Below are 17,059 nucleotides of genomic sequence, written 5' to 3'. Positions count from 1 at the left end.
GTGTAATCTTAGATTTCCCAAGATAGTGTTTGGCTTTGTAAAATATCTATAGTGTTGATGAAACCATTGTAAATAAATCCTAAAGAAGTCATAAATAATAAGTGGGGAAATAGTCATAACTCTTGATCCATTTGTGCTATTGCCATAAAACATTTCTAAGGGGATTATAATAGCATTATAAGAAAGACCCAAAAAAATGAGAATATCATTAGTGGTCAACAGTGCAATTGAAATGATATTTAAGTCTATATCATGAAAAATATGATCTATCACATCTTTAAATCCAAAAAAATTGCTATCTATAAAACTATACATGTTGCTTGGAATATTATCATAGTAAACATTATAAATTGGTCTCATGAATAAAGTCAAACTTGTCTAGATACATCCATTTTTTTGAATTTGTACATGTACATATGCATACCTGAACACACACACACACACACACACACACACACACACACACACACACACACACACACACACACTCACACACACACATCTATATAAATATGTATACATGTATGCATATATACATATGTATACATACACATACATATATTTATGCACATGTATATTTATTTATGTATATATATACATACATGCTTATATACATATATGCATATATTTACATACATGTCTAGATATATACATATGTATACATATATGTATATATTTATATAAATTTGTATACACATATGTAAATACACATGTGTGTATGCATATTTGTATAAATAAATATATGCACACACAAATATATATACATACATTAGTATCTATATATCCACATATGCTTATTAATATGTATATTTATGTGTGTACATGTGCGTGTGTGTGTGTACATGTATTTATGTATGTATGTATGTATACACTTGTGTGTGTGTGTGTGTGTGTGTGAGAGAGAGAGAGAGAGAGAGAGAGAGAGAGAATGCATACATACATGCACATTTCTATACTTTAAACAAACAATATTTGAAATTACTTCAAGCTTTGAGGGAATGAGCTTTTTATTTTCCTTATTTGATATGCTTTATGTTTTTATCTGACCCAGAGCACTTAGATAGTGAAGGAGGACCATAGACAATTGTGGGTAAAAGTACAAACCTATTTCACCCTTTTGTAAAGGAAAAGACTAACAAAAGTATAACTATTCACCTTCAATCACATAAAAATGGTATTATTATTTAGAATTGTAAAATGAAGTAAACTAATGAAATGTGTAAAAATGGATGAACTTTAGGATTATATTTTTTAAAAATTATTTTGAATAAGAATTGGTATATATTCCTATTTTTATAGATATTTTTTTAGTTACTGAAGAACACTAAAAATTAGGGGTTTACTTCCCACCACAAAACTATATGTAAATAAAATTATTTCCATTTGACCTTAGACTATGTTATACATAACATATATAGCTAGAACAATCAAAAATAAAAATTTACTTTAGACCTATATTTTGTCTTTTATAATGTTTCAAATTTCAACTCACTTGAAATCGATAGTTTTCATCTCCCACCACATTTTTCAAAACAAATCTATCATGACAAGAAGAAAAATTATAGATTCTAGAAGAGGAATCTCTCCTATAGAACATCATAAATTTTTATATATTTTTTGATATGATTTAATATTTTTTCATTTCTCAAAATCAACATTTTTTTTATTGTTAAAATACGTGCTTGTAGATTTTTTTAATTTCAATATACTATATCTAATTAAAGCACTATAAAATCTATATGAGAATATTCTTGACTTTGAGCTCTATAAAATGTTGTTTATATGTTACTAAAAAATATCATAAAAAATATTAAGAGTTATTGAAATGTCAGTTTTTTGAAATAATTTAATTTCTTTAGTAATTGGATACAAACTATTATAAAACATGCATTTAATACACATTTCCAATTGGAAAAGTGTGAGACCATATATAACTTAGCTAAAATTAATTTATATAGATCATACGTTTGAAAAAAATTGATTCTTAGATAGAAATACTCAAATTCAGTCATTCTAATAAGTTAGCCTGAAAGGTGACACAACTTTGTACTTTTACCTTTGTAGTCTATGTAAATTAATGTCTAAAATCCATAGTATGGTTGAAAGACAATGCTAATCATATAATTTTCTAGATGTTTCTTTAGGCCTCCACCTTGCCTCATCTTAGTTAGAGAATCCATCAAAACCTTTATAAACTCCTCCTCTTCCATGAAATTGGAAAAACCACCAAAAACATGGACAAATATTATAATTGAGACAATAGTAGTTTGTAGATTTACATACAATTCAGCCAAATCTATCTTAATGGCATATTGAGCCACAAAGGACATAATTTTAAGCATGTTTTTAGCCTCAGCTTTGAGACCTACCCTAGGAAGATCATATGCCTATGCTTCAACTATAAGAATATCATGCTGCCCATCATTTTAGTTATGTAATTTTGGGTGGTGGAAAAACTAAATACAAATTGATATGAAGAAAAGGTTGGCATAATTAGAATTAATGTATAACCTTTGTAAGTTAGTCCACATTTTCTTTAATAACATTCTAATCATCTCACAATTATCCTCATTATAACTATTCATAATTCTCTATAGTGACCCACCCCCCCCACCACCCCCCCCCCCCCCCCCCCCCCCCCCAATAATAAAGAACCTTACATAGATACACAAAATTAATCCATGAAATTAATAATTTGACCCCAATACATGTTCAATATTGCATAAATACTTTATAAAAAAAATATATTACACATTCATTTATATAAAAATATTGTCATGAGGAACTTAAGGTGCACACCATGTAATTGAACAAATGTTTTTTTGACATTTTTTTCAAATGGAAAAAAAAAACTTCTAGTAGCTTAAAATACCAACAACCAATCAATCACATTCTTATCAAATTTAACAATTCACAAAAATAAATAAAATGAGAATTTTCACCTTCCATATTTTTTAATTTCATGGATATCAGGGCTTGTTTGGTTGTAGGAATAGGAATAGCTATTCTGGAATACTTATTTTGGAATAGAAAATGGTGGTACATATTCCTATTCATTGTTTGGTTCAGCCATAATTTGATGGGAAATTCGCAGACCCAAAAATTTATGTTTTCTAAGATAAATAAAATTTGAATAGGAATATGTATTCCAATTCTACCTAATTGGGTGGAATTGCACAACCTCATTTTTTGGCCAAAATTGGAATACATATTCCTATTTTATTTCATATTCCAATTTCGATTTGGTGCATCCAAACGAAGAATTCAAAAGTTTAAGAATTTACATATGCCTATTCTGCTTGTATTCCCATTGCCAAATAGGCCCCCAAAGAAAAGTCCTGAATGCTAAAATTGTTAATTAGAAACATCATCCTCGCCTAATATACAGGGACTTACTATATATTTGAGAGAACCTACAAAGGGCTATGACATACTATAAATGTTTAATGGATCACTGTTGATGACTAAGATTTGAGTTGTATAGTTTCTCACAAGTCTATCAATAGTAAATTCTTCATGAAAAAGAAATACCTACGCCTATGCACACATCATGACCAAGCCTAATTTTCTAATTGTGAACATCAAAACCTATGAGCCTTTAAACTCATGTTAGTTTTGGATTGAGATAGTAGTAGATAGTCTTTTAGACTCATCCCATGTTTTGATGCATTGTTAGTTTTCTCCTTTTCATCAATCTATCATAAAAAATAAACTAAAATGCATATTTTACAAATAAATAGTGTGTTTTTGTTATTGTTAAAAAGGGGAGTACCCTTCATCAATTTTTTTTTCTAATTATTCTAATTTATTCAATACAAACAACTTTCTCACTATTGAACTTTGGTAAAGGTCACATAATCTTGTCAATGACTTCATTTTTGTCAAGGTTCCTCCAACACATCTAATGGAACATACTAGATCATTTATCGTTTGCATAAATAATGCAATAGTCTCATTTTTCCTCATCCTCATGTCTTTATATTTTCCTTTCAACCCTATAGTTTATCTTTCTTAATATACTCATTACTTTCATAAGTAGTTTCTAGTTTAGTCCATACCTCATAAGTTATTCTACATCCATATATATGTAAATAGTCATTATTAGACAAGGCACTAATAAATTCTTCTCTAGCCAACATGTTCTCTTTGAATTTCTTCTTCTCAACTATAGTATCTTGTGATAAATAATTCAGTACATAATAGAATTTGGCAGTTATAATTTGCTAATACACATCTCCCATGCACATTAGGTAAGTAGTTACCAATCCTTCTATATTAGATAATTTTCACCATCAAACTTATAACTCTCATTCCTCAAACTTTCCACTAGACCTCCTTCAAGATGATAAGATCCTCTAAAAAGGTTTTGTCTCTAGTACTAATTGTCAGTCTTGAAGAAGGAAAGCACACTTGGCAGGGAGATGAATCAATATCTCATACAATTTTTTTTCTAAATAATAAAAAATGAATGAAAGTTCCTCAACACATAACCCAAGAACACTAGATTTTTTTCTTAAGGAAACACATTAGCAAAAACCCTAGTGGGAATCTAACCCACATGATGATGTAATAGACTAAAAGTACTACCTAGTTAAGATCATCAAAATTATAGAACAAAAGGTGCACATATGCACCAAATCTTACAACAAAATTAGCAAGGTGCATTGTTTAGTGTACTCACATACAATATAAGGTCTAGCCTTTAGTCAAGTCTATTGATCCCATTACAATAATTATGTCAATATGGACAAGCAATCCATTACAACTAAACTGACCTATAACATCTCTTATGCTAATAAAATTTGAATGAAGTACAATATTACTCTACTAAATCCATTTTCATATACATCTTCCTTACATTCCCCTCTCTTACTTGGATACATAGAAACAATAATCAAGACTATGAAGTGATCAGTGCACAATTTTAACATGTCTATGATTTTTTCTCTAGGATGGTTCTTAAAATAAAATTTTAGGATTTTTGAATAAATGAATGGTATACAAAATGATAATATTAATCCCATGAGTAATCTTCACTTTTGTGATAAAAGTACTCAATGAATGAATGATCAGTAATGTGAAGGATAGGCAAACAAACTCCCATTTTAATTTCTTTAAGAGAAAAGGATTCATTAATATATTTCATATGTTTATGAGTAAGGCTAAAGGCATTTTATAGTGCACTTGTTCAAATAAACACTAAAGCTAGATGGTAAAAAAGTTGGTACATTAGTCCAAATAAATATTTTGATCATAATAAAATAATTACAGTAGTTATGAACAAGTGACTATCATTTTAATTAATATTTTTAAAAAAAAAATCATAAAGGGAATGATCTTGTCAATAGTCTTAGAAATAATCTCAAAATATTTATTGAAAACCAAATCCACCATGTAATTATTGTTAAGGTTGATGAAGATCAACCCCAAAGCTCCCAAGAATCACCTGCATGCAAACACCTATTACAGAAAGAGATAAGCAAAAGTTATAGAGGTTGGAGTTCCTAGATCCATAGATAAGCCATTCTTGATGAGCAAAAAAGAGATTGCTACTATCAAAAGTGAATGAATCAATAATGACAAGGAGAGATCATCCTTATAAAGGAGATCAAAATCTGAAAAAGGTCTAACCTATATTGTATCATAATAATTAATAAAAGAAATAATTATTAGATGCCTAAAGTTTAGCTTAAGAAAACTAGAGTTAATTAGAAAATATCTAATTAATCTAACACCCTCCCTTAGGATAAACTTAGGGAATAGCTAAAACCTATAAACTACTACTAAAAGTAAATTTGGGTTCTCACAAATAAGGCCTAATGAGGTACTATTAGAAACAATAGTCCACCAAGATAATTGAAACAATAGTCCACAAAGTAAATTTGGGTTCTCACAAACAAGGCCTAATGAGGTACTGTTAGAAACAATAGTCCACCAAGATAGTCCACCAAAGTAAATAACAACCATAAGAAGATGCACATAGACAATAACACTAGATAAGTTAACTAGGGAAACCATTGATCAGACAAAAAACCTCGGTGGGAATAATGCCCATATGATGATGTACTAATATAAATATTCCTTGTTAGAGGATGGACCTTGTTAGGAGTCTATTATAACATTTAGTACATATGAGTCCCTATTGGGAGACTTTGAATCTATTTTAGGAGATTCCAACCCTGTTAGGAGTTGTAAAAGACATAAGGACCCACTTTCCAAATAACTTCTTAGGCAAGACCACTGAACTCACTGTCCAACTGAGCTCTCAACTATTCCTTACAAAATAATTGTGTGTACTATATTGTAACTATTGGAAATATAAGAGTAACTGATAGGGGAGGGTGAATCAGTTATGAAAAATAAATCCGAGATGCCTTCAATGTCAGTACAAAATAAACTCTAAAAATTGAATACTTTTGATGCTCGACAAACAAAGAAATGTCATAACTTGGTAAAAACTATAATTGCTTGGTAATTCCTTAGCATGCAAATCTTAAGATTTTATCTATGATTATCATTACTTTAACTTAGTTGCAAACACATAAAAGAAAATAGCATGAACACATTTGACACTAGGATTTAACGTGGAAACCCAATTTGGGAAAAACCACCAATTGCAACTAGTTACTACTTTCACTCTTCTAAAGTGAGCCTTGTTCGGAGCCAACCCTAGTAAAGGTTACAAAAAAAACTATTAGGTGTGACCCTATTAAAGGATTTAATCACCCTACTAGGAGTGGCCTTGTTAAAGGTCTTTAGACAATTAAATAGAACAACCACCTTATTAGAGGATTTACAAATAACTGTTAAACCAACTCTGTTAAGAGATATAGATCACTACTATAATGGTTAGAGAGTAACAATGAGATGACCTAATTTTTGATGGAACTGAATTGCTGATTACAGATCTCTATTCTGACTTGTATACTTGATCCTTTTTGATTGAATATTTCTTTTCAGCTCCACAAGAATATTCTTTTTATCCTAATAATTTGCTTCCTCTTTCCATCATTAAATTTTCAATACATTCACAACTACTTCACACATTTTAACCCACAACTTGACCTAATACTTATATCATTCATATTTTCAAGTCAGCTAAAATACAACTTAGAATAACTTATATCTATCTTCTTAGTCAGGTAGAGCCAATAGTTAAATCAATTAAACTCAATATGCCAAAACAAGAAAATTCTTTGTTAGCTGACCTTGCTCGGTAGATACTAGCACATAAATGATTTTCCTATGTTAACCAAGTGAACTCGGTTAACACTACATATTCATAGAGTTCCTTTGGTAACTGAGTGGGCTTGGTTAACACTAGTTTCATCCAACATTTACTTTATTAACTAAGTGAGCTCGGTTAACACTCATCTTCTACAAAATTTCCTTTGGTGCCTAAGTGAACTTGGTAGATACTACCTTCTAAACTAGGGAAACACTAGAATGCTTAGTAGACACAAAAAACTGTCTTCATTGCTCAAGTGAGCTTGTCATATACTGACATATAAGGATATGACATTTGTGTAACTTCAAAGACAATACAAAATTAATGAATTGTATCAAAAAATCTCCCTTTTTGGCATTGATGGCAACACAACATGTCATAACACAATGAATTTTTTGGAAGAAGAATAAAGTGAGGAACATATCCTTAGTTTCATTCTGATTCACTTTCACGAGAACTTCCTCTATCAGTGTGAACTCTTTCTGGCTTCAGTTTCTCCATCTCTCAGAAAACTTCTATCTACAAGATCTTTTCTTGCCAAGTTCATTCTCCTTCTTTGATATCTATTTACTATGATAGCATACTTCTCCCTCTTACAAAAAACTTTCTATGAGTTATGATAGTAAACTTGTCCCTCTTTAACAACACATGCCAAAGACAATAACTCTATGTTGGTGTAAATATATATTTACTATTTACACTTAAGTTTACTTAGGTTAATGCATATTTATTATTATTTATTTATTAGTCACCTAGGAGTATGTGTACTCTTGTGAGTTGTCATGTTGACAACATAGGACTTTGCACCTCTTTTATGCACATGGTGTCTACACCATAGGAGTTAGCATGCTAATTAAGCACATGGTGTCTACAACTTTCTCATTCTTATCCACTCATCTAGAATGATGGATAAGGCATGTGCTTAGTTGTCATGATGCTTATCTTATCTCCTAGTTCTTTCTAGAGATATTCTAGGTGCTTCTTGAGAGGCTTTTATATATAGGCACTCCTAGTGTGTTTGTATACCATATACTGAACAGAGCAATGTATTAGGACATACTTTGATTAATTGATCATATCCATTTTTGGTCTACAGTCATTCTTGTGTTTGAGTTCTTAGTTTCTGGGTGAATTTTTCCCTTAGGCAAATTCTTACATGGTATCAAAGCTCTTGGAGATTTTATCATCACATAGCCATTCGAGACCATCTTCTTGCTTCATCACCATAGCCCAACTTTGGAGTATTGTAGAAATTGGGAGTGTCTAGAGTTGGATCTGACATCACCATTGTGTCTAGAATGTTGATTCGATGAAAATTGGCTACAAAGTTTCCTACCCTAGGCCAAAGTCGATTGTGACGCAAATTTATTTTTGCAAGCCGACACTTGAAGGACCGATTTGTAGTTTTGGTATCTATACATTTAATTTTCAGATCTAAATTTTTTTATTTGCATTTTTGCTTTTTTTTTTGGATCTGCATTATTTTCTAGAAATTTTTTGGCCATAGGGCCATAGGAGAGATTTTATGCAGGTGAAGATTGAAGCTTGTTGGTGCAAATTAGATATTTGTATCACATTTAGAAGGTCAAAAAATGCCAAATCAGATTTTGTTTCATCCAAATTGGACATCTGTGAAAAAATCTAGAGCCATTTGTTTTTTGGAGGCACAATGGTGATTTAAAAAAAATAACAGTAGAAACAATTTTCAAACAACAGTATCTCCCTCATATGGACTCCTTTCTGTGAGCAATTTTGTTTTGTTTTGTTTTGGGGTAGGATTTCATGATCTACACATTGGTGAAGGTGGTTTGAGATCTCTGTTCCTAAATTTTTCTGTAACTCACAAATTTTGAATTTTTTCACTTAAAATGCTTAGTACGGGCTCATCTGGACTCCAAATTAGGTTCCATTTTTTTTGATAGTGCATCTTTTTGTCTACTTTCTAGATCTATAATCATATTATAGGTTATATAGACAAAAATATTACTTTAAAAAATAGGCCCTAAATTGGTAAGTGGCTCCCAAGTGCCTAAATCATACATTAGGGGGGGTTATTTGATTTCTTGGAGGTTTCATTCATTAGTTCATCATGGAAGAGGAAAATTTGATTTACTTGACCCCAGACAACTATCAAGAATAGAGTCAACTTGTTGTTAGATATCTCAGTCAGCACAATGCACTACCCTATGTGCTAGATCTTGAGTATAATCTTGACAAGAGTCTCATCATTTGGCGTACTCTCTTTCTCTTTATGGTTGATGACATTTTGGATACAATGTCCAACAATAAGTCATTTGATCCATATGTGTTTTGGATGCATCTTTGGTATACTTATGGAGATCCAAACTTTCCTCCATTCTCACAAGATCTTTTGCCTCTAGTTAGATCACACCTCTATCTCTTGTTGCTCCTACTAATCTTGGTCCAACCATAGATTCTTTAGATTTAGTGTAGCAGGACCCTTTATGTCTCTCTACTCTACCTTCATGCGATAACTTCCTTTTCACCCTTATAGGCCTGTTCATGGAGTCTCACATTGAAGATGTGGGAGACACTATTGATGATATTCATCTTCTCTTTTAGGAAAATACTTCATCCTTTGTCGCATTGATAGATTCATGTACCTCAACACAATAGGGTACACTTTATCTTCAAGGTGACGACTTCTTGCCAGACATTTTAGCTCTATTCTTGGAGTCACACACAACTATTTTGGAGGACTTCTTTGATGATATACTACTTGTCTTTATTGAGGACGATCCTTCTATAGTTGTCGCAAGGGCTCACTTTGAACCTCATATCCATTCTCTACATGATCAATCCTTCCAGGTTGGTGTGATTGTGGATACTTATGTACAACATCTATAGGAGGTCTCTTTGTCATTTGAGAAGACTGTTGGTTTTTTGAAATAGGTTCCGCATCACTCCTTGTTCAATTTGCACTTCTTCTTAGTAGTTTTGGAGGGAGCCACTATAGGTTTTAGAGATACCGTTCATCATAGAGATTCCTTCTCCATATAGGGGACACATCTCACATGTACCTTTGCCATTATTTCTTTCAAAGGGGAGGAACATCATTCAAAGGTTAGGGATTATCTTCTACATTGCAGCATTTCTCACTATTCGACACACTACCTTTGGGGGGGGAACCTATCCTATTTCTCTTCCTCTTCTCATTATTCACTTTTGTATATACTGGATGTATGTTGTAATGGGGGGGTCTTGATTACTCCATCCATCCATGCATCCCTTTTCATCTCTCTTTTTGAGGAGGGTTTTTTCCATGAGGTTTTCCTTCTTTTCCTACTTTATGAGAGATTTTCATATCATTATGTAAATGGGTACCTAACATGGCTTAGTAGTTAGGACCCATCATGCATTTCATCCTAGTTTTTCATAAGCTTAAGGGCATTCCCCTAAGTTGCACTTAATGGGGGGTGTTGGTGTAAATAAGTATTTACTATTCACACTTACTTAAGTTTACTTAGGTTAACACATATTTTTTATTATTTATTTATTAGTCACCTAGGAGTATGTGTACTCTTGTGAGTTTTCATGTTGACAACATAGGAATTTGTGCCTCTTTTATGCACATGGTGTCTACAACATAGGATTTAGTACACTAATTAAGCACATGGTGTCTGCAACCTTCTAATTCTTATCCACTCATCTAGAATGATGGATAAGGCATGTGCTTAGTTGTCATGATGCTTATCTTATCTCTTGGTTCTTTCTAAAGACATTCTAGGTGCTTCCTTGGAGGCTTTTATATACAAGCACTCCTAGTGTGTATGTATATCATATGCTAAATAGAGTAATGTATTAGGACATACTCTGATTAATTGATCATATCCATTTTTGGTCTATAGTTGTTCTTGTGTTTGAGTTCTTAGTTCCTAGGTGATTTTTTCCCTTAGGCAAATTTTTACACTCTGTTAATATCAATATACCTTAAGTACTGATTCATTTGAAATATGCCCTTGTCAATACTACACGAACTAATTGATCTTCAACATGCTCTTGGTTGATGCATCACTAAACTTCATTTAGTGAGCTTCAAATAGGGGAATGAACCCTAGCTTACCTCTTAGATATAGAAATGCATCCTTAGGTAATGGCTTGGTGAATATGTCTGCAACTTTTTTTTTTGTGTTCACATATTCCAATCTAACTTCTTTATCTTCCATCAATTCTCTTAAGAAGTGATATTTTATAGCAATGTACTTTTCTTTGGTATGCATCATTGGATTCTTTGATATATTGATTACACTAGTGTTATCACAATATATGACTATTGGATCCTTGATCTCTATCTTCATTCCTTCTAATAGATATTTGAACCAAACAATGTTATAACAATTAACTTTTGCTACCACATATTCTACCTCTGCTTTGGACTAAGAGATACAAGTTTGTTTTTTGCTTGTCCAAGACACTAGTCATTTACTAAGAAAGAATGTTCCACCACTAGTGGTTTTTTTGTCATCAAGACTTCCTTACCAATCAACATCAGTGAATATCTTTAAGTCCAAATTGCCTCCAAGATTCTACCATAAACCATATTCTTTAGTACCTTTTAGATATCTCATGATTCTCTTGATTTCCATCATATGATTTTCTCTGGGATTTGTTGAGAATCTTGCCACCATACTAACTACTAATGCAATATCAGGCCTTGTATGCACTACATACTATAATTTTCCAATCATTGATCTATATGTGCTTTGATCTACCTCTTTTGAATCATCATTTTTGGAAAGCTTATGTCTAGTAGACATAGGGGTTCCAACTGGTCTTGAATCTTCCATTCCAAATTTCTTTAGTATCTTCTTGATATATTTAGATTGAGTAATGTAGACACCATCTTTCTTCTACTAAATCTGCAATTCAACAAAGAATTTTATCTCTCCAAACATAGACATCTCAAATTCTTTACTCATTTCTTTTGAAAATAATTTGTAGAAGTCATCATTTACTATGAATAAGGTATCATCAACAAATATTTCTTCCATCACAATCTTCTTGTCTGGTCCTTCTTTGATATATTGACTGTTGTAATCTTTTGTTCTTTGAAAGCCAATCTCTATCACGTAATTATGAAGTCTTTCATACCAAGCTCTAGGATCTTGCTTGAGACCATATAATGCCTTGTGTAATTTGTAAACCATGTCCTTTTTTCTAGGATCTAAAAAACGTTCTAGATGTTCAATGTAGGCTTCCTCATCAAGAATTCCATTCAAGAATGCAAATTTAACACCCATTTGATAAAATTTGAAATTTCTATGTGCTGCATATGCAAGTAAAGTTCTAACACCTTCTAATATTGCAATAGGGGCAAAAGTTTCACCATAATCACTACCTTTTTCTTGAGAATAACCTTTACATACCAACCTTGTTTTGTTTCTAGATACTTTTCCATCTTCATTTAGCTTGTTTCTGAACACCCACCTTGTGCCAATTACATTTTTATCCTTGGGTCTAGGAACAAGATTCAAGGTTTTGTTCTACTCTATCTGTTCTATTTCTTCATTCATTGCTGCAATCCAACTTTATTATTCAATGCATATTTAATATTTCCAGGTCCGAATTCAGCAAGTAAACATGTACCTTTCAATTTGTTTCTTGTCATTTTTCCATCAAATTTATCTCCAATGATCTGATTAGGTGCATGATGTCTTCTGACATATCTTGCTAACATAGGTTCTTTGGATTTGGAATGAGTTTTACTAACTTCATCGTGAACTTTAGTATCAAGCTCAGGTCCCACTGTCTCTGACTCGAGTCCTTTAGACTCGGTTTGAACTAGCTCCATAGCCTCTAACTACGACTCAAGTCCTCTAGACTATGACTTGGGTTGCACTATCTACAACTTGGTAACTCCTAGAGATTTTGGGGACTTAGGAGGTGAAACCTCCTTTCTTTTAGATAGGTTTGGCAAGGTATCAGGTTCATAGTAAATAAATCTTTTGTAATCCTCTAGCTCTTTGTTGTTGTCTACTTCACTCTTTTCTGCAAACTCATCAATTCTCACATGTTCACTTTCTATGATTTTATGAGTAGACAAATTCAAACATTTATATGCTTTACTTTTGTGGGAGTATCCTAGAAATATGTCTTCATCACCTTTGACATCAAATTTTTCTTTTCTAGATTCTTTCAAGTTATACCATTTGCTACCAAATACTTTCAAGGAACTTATATTAGGTTTGTACCCATACCATAGCTCATAATTTTTTTGATTTGAGTCTTTCTTCAACTATACTTTGTTCAAGGTATGAACTGCAGTGCTGATAGCTTCCTTCTAGTATTTGATTACAACATTCTTTTCAATCATCAATTTTCTTGCACAATCCATGATGGATCTATTCCTTCTTTCAGCAGTACCATTATGCTCTGGTGTACCAGGGGCTGATTATAATTCCTCATTCAATACAAAATTCATTGAATTCATTGGAGATGAATTCACCACCTCTTTCTAATCTTAAAAATTTTAACTTCTCTTTAGTTTCTTTCTCTGCTCTTACCATATACCACTTAAATTTTTGAAAAGCTTCATGTTTTTCTTTTAGATACATTACAGTCATCATTCTAGAATAATCATAAACAAAAATAATGAAAAACTTATCTCCACTTTAACTATCTATTCCAATAGGTCCACATATGTATCTATGCACAAGCTCTAAGACTTCTTCTGAATGATAGTTCTTGCTTTTGAAACTAGTCTTTCTCATCTTACCAATTTGGCAATTTTTGCATAGATCCATATTGGATTTCTTCAAACTAGGAATACCTCTTACTTTTCTATGTTTACTTATCTTAACCATATTATCACAATTTACATGACATAGTCTTTTCTACCACAACCAACTTTCTTCTATTTGAGCAATAAAACATGAACTTTTAGTAAAATCAAGATAAAATAGATTACCTTTAGTTTGCTTGCCAGATCCAACTAGATTTCCTTTTCCATCTAGTAGTTTGGCCTTTCCATCCATGAGTTTTACCTTGAATCCAATGTTATTCAATTGTGCTTTACTCAGTAGGTTATGCTTTAATCCTTCAACCCAATAAGTGTTAGAGTAAATAATTAATATTTAATTATTTATTCTATTGCTTAAGCTTACTTAGGTCATGCATTTATTTAATACTTTTGTATTTAATGCATATAGTGGTTAGTTGTTGACAACTCGAGAGTTTTCTCCTTTTTTAGCATATTCCACTTTTTGTGGATGTGTGCTGAGTTGTCAATCTTATCTTCTACCTCCTTCCAGCTTGTTCTACAAGCTTCCATGAGCTCTTTATATTCGGGCTCTCTCTCATTGTAATCTCATCGATCATAACATCATTTCTTATTGTAAATACATTTCTTCTTGTGTTTGCATTATGGTGTCTCTCATGTCCGTTTAGGGTTTTTGCCCGTGCTCCATGCTCTTCCCTTCTATGGCTTCTCTTTGATAGGTTCGCATGCAGGTGATCTTGGCATCTTCGGAGTTGGCTTTCCTCAACTCCAACATGGTATCAGAGCCTTCCTGCTGCTGCTTCGTTGAAGAAATTTTGAAGCCGTGATTTGAAGTCACAAACCCTAGTTTGTTTGTGCAATTTTTCTTCAAATCAGGGGATCAGCATTTTTTCGGAGCACTTTCAGCCCAAACGGACATCACCATTGGATCCGGAAGGCTGTTTGCAGTCAGGATTCATATAAAGCTTTTCATTTTTGGAGATAGGGCAATTTTGGCAATTTTTTGAGGCTTCCAGGGTTGCTGCCGTACGGATCGTACGGACGCAGAGCGTAAAATTTTTTTTTAAAAAAAGGTCTTTCCGGGCGCACCGCCGCCGTGCCACCCGCGCGCCGCCCGCGCTCCGCCGCGGCCCGGCCTCCTCCCGGCCGCCGCCCTCCGCCGGCGGCGCCTCTCCACTTCTCAACCCGCGCTCCGCCAATGCCCAGTCTCCTCCCGGTTTCGCCGCCCGACAGCTCCGCCTCCAGTCAGTGCCAACTCTGCAGCCCGTCAGCCGAGTAGGCCACTGCGGGGGTGACACGTGGCATGGGCGCCACGTGGCACCTTGCCACGTGGACCCGCCACATCACCCCTGCCACGTCAGCATTGCCATGTGGCAATGCCATGTGGCACTTCTTTTTTGCAGCGACGGCCTCCAAGCCGTCAAATTTAATCAGCTGACTTGTTGACGTCAGCACTGCATCAGCCTTTGCATGCACCTCTCCCGATTGCTTTTGGAGCTACTTGTGGTTTTTTGGCCATAACTCTTGCATACGGAGGTATTTTTCCGATCTGAAAGAAGCGCCGGAAAGCTGGTTCCGAGGCGGAGATTTTGGTGCAGGTATTTTTTGGTTTTGATGCTTTTTTATTACTCGTTTTTTCTGTTAAAGTCCGAAGTCCTATTTTTGACTCCGGCATGCATATCTTTTGCGTCCCATGCCTGTTTTTGGAAATCTTTATATTTTTGGAAAGCTGGTTTTCTCATATTTTCAGAAAAGTAGTCCTTTTTCTTCGTTTCTAGCCTCTTCTCTTTCTATCATAGTTTTGGCATTTTTGCTCTATGGTGGATATTTTGAGTGTTTTAGGCCTGAGGATCGTTTTCCTGGCATGGTTTGCTTTATTTTCAGCTGTACTTTCTTTTGGTTCAGCTCTTTTTTAGTTCTAATCATTGTAGCTATCCTTTTGAAGCACTTTTCTATTTCGCACTGAGATAAACTGTCACTTTTGTATTCTGGGAGTCATGAACGTTGTTTTGAGTCAGGTGTACTTGCACTATTTTCATAAAGCACCATGGGGGGGATTATTGTTTGCTATTTTAGGCATTCTCCCTTTGTCAAGTGAGTGTCCCTTCCACGACATTAGCCCCATGCAGAGTCAGTTAGACCGTGTCTTTATCAGTGTCTGTACCTCTTTTCCTCTCTCCTCGTTCTTGGTTCGTTTGCAGAAGATTTTGGCTCACCTTCTCAGTTGCCTGTCATCACACCTCGTCTGCATTAAGGGGGGGTTATGCTGTGTTCTAATGCATCCATGGTTCGATGGTTCGATAGTGTGAACTATGTATTTAGTGGTTGATCCTATATACAAGGCGATTGCAGTGGCTGGCTACCTATGCATTTCGGTGAGATGGATCATCTACCATATAGACATGCTCGGCTCGTGCCTTCTTCTTCCATGGAGGTTTCTTCAGATCAGCAGTTTGGCAGATTTGCGGCTTCTTCATGCTTTAGTGATGCTGCTTCTTCATGATCATTCCTTGTTCCTGTTTTAGGGGACAATTTCCCTAGTTGGAGACTTCTTCAGCTCTTCACTGGGTTCTTACCTCTTTTTGGGGGAGGGTTTTTCCTATGTGGTTTTCTCTCTTTCCTCGCTTACAGAGGTTGCATTCTTCTTGCATTGTACTTGGGTACCTAACATGGCCTCGTTGCCGGGACCCATTATGCATTTCATCTTAGTTTTGTGAGCTTAAGGCATTTCCCTAAGTTGCACTTAAGGGGGGGTGTTAGAGTAAATAATTAATATTTAATTATTTATTCTATTGCTTAAGCTTACTTAGGTCATGCATTTATTTAATACTTTTGTATTTAATGCATGTAGTGGTTAGTTGTTGACAACTCGGGAGTTTTCTCCTTTTTTAGCATATTCCACTTTTTGTGGATGTGTGCTGAGTTGTCAATCTTATCTTCTACCTCCTTCCAGCTTGTTCTACAAGCTTCCATGAGCTCTTTATATTCGGGCTCTCTCTCATTGTAATCTCATCGATCATAACATCATTTCTTATTGTAAATACATTTCTTCTTGTGTTTGCATTATGGTGTCTCTCATGTCCATTTAGGGT

This window comes from Cupressus sempervirens, chromosome 1 (assembly GCF_028749045.1).
Source record: "Cupressus sempervirens isolate cs-2001-9-10 chromosome 1, ASM2874904v1, whole genome shotgun sequence".
Taxonomy (NCBI): Eukaryota; Viridiplantae; Streptophyta; class Pinopsida; order Cupressales; family Cupressaceae; genus Cupressus; species Cupressus sempervirens.
This window is presented reverse-complemented; position numbering follows the sequence as displayed.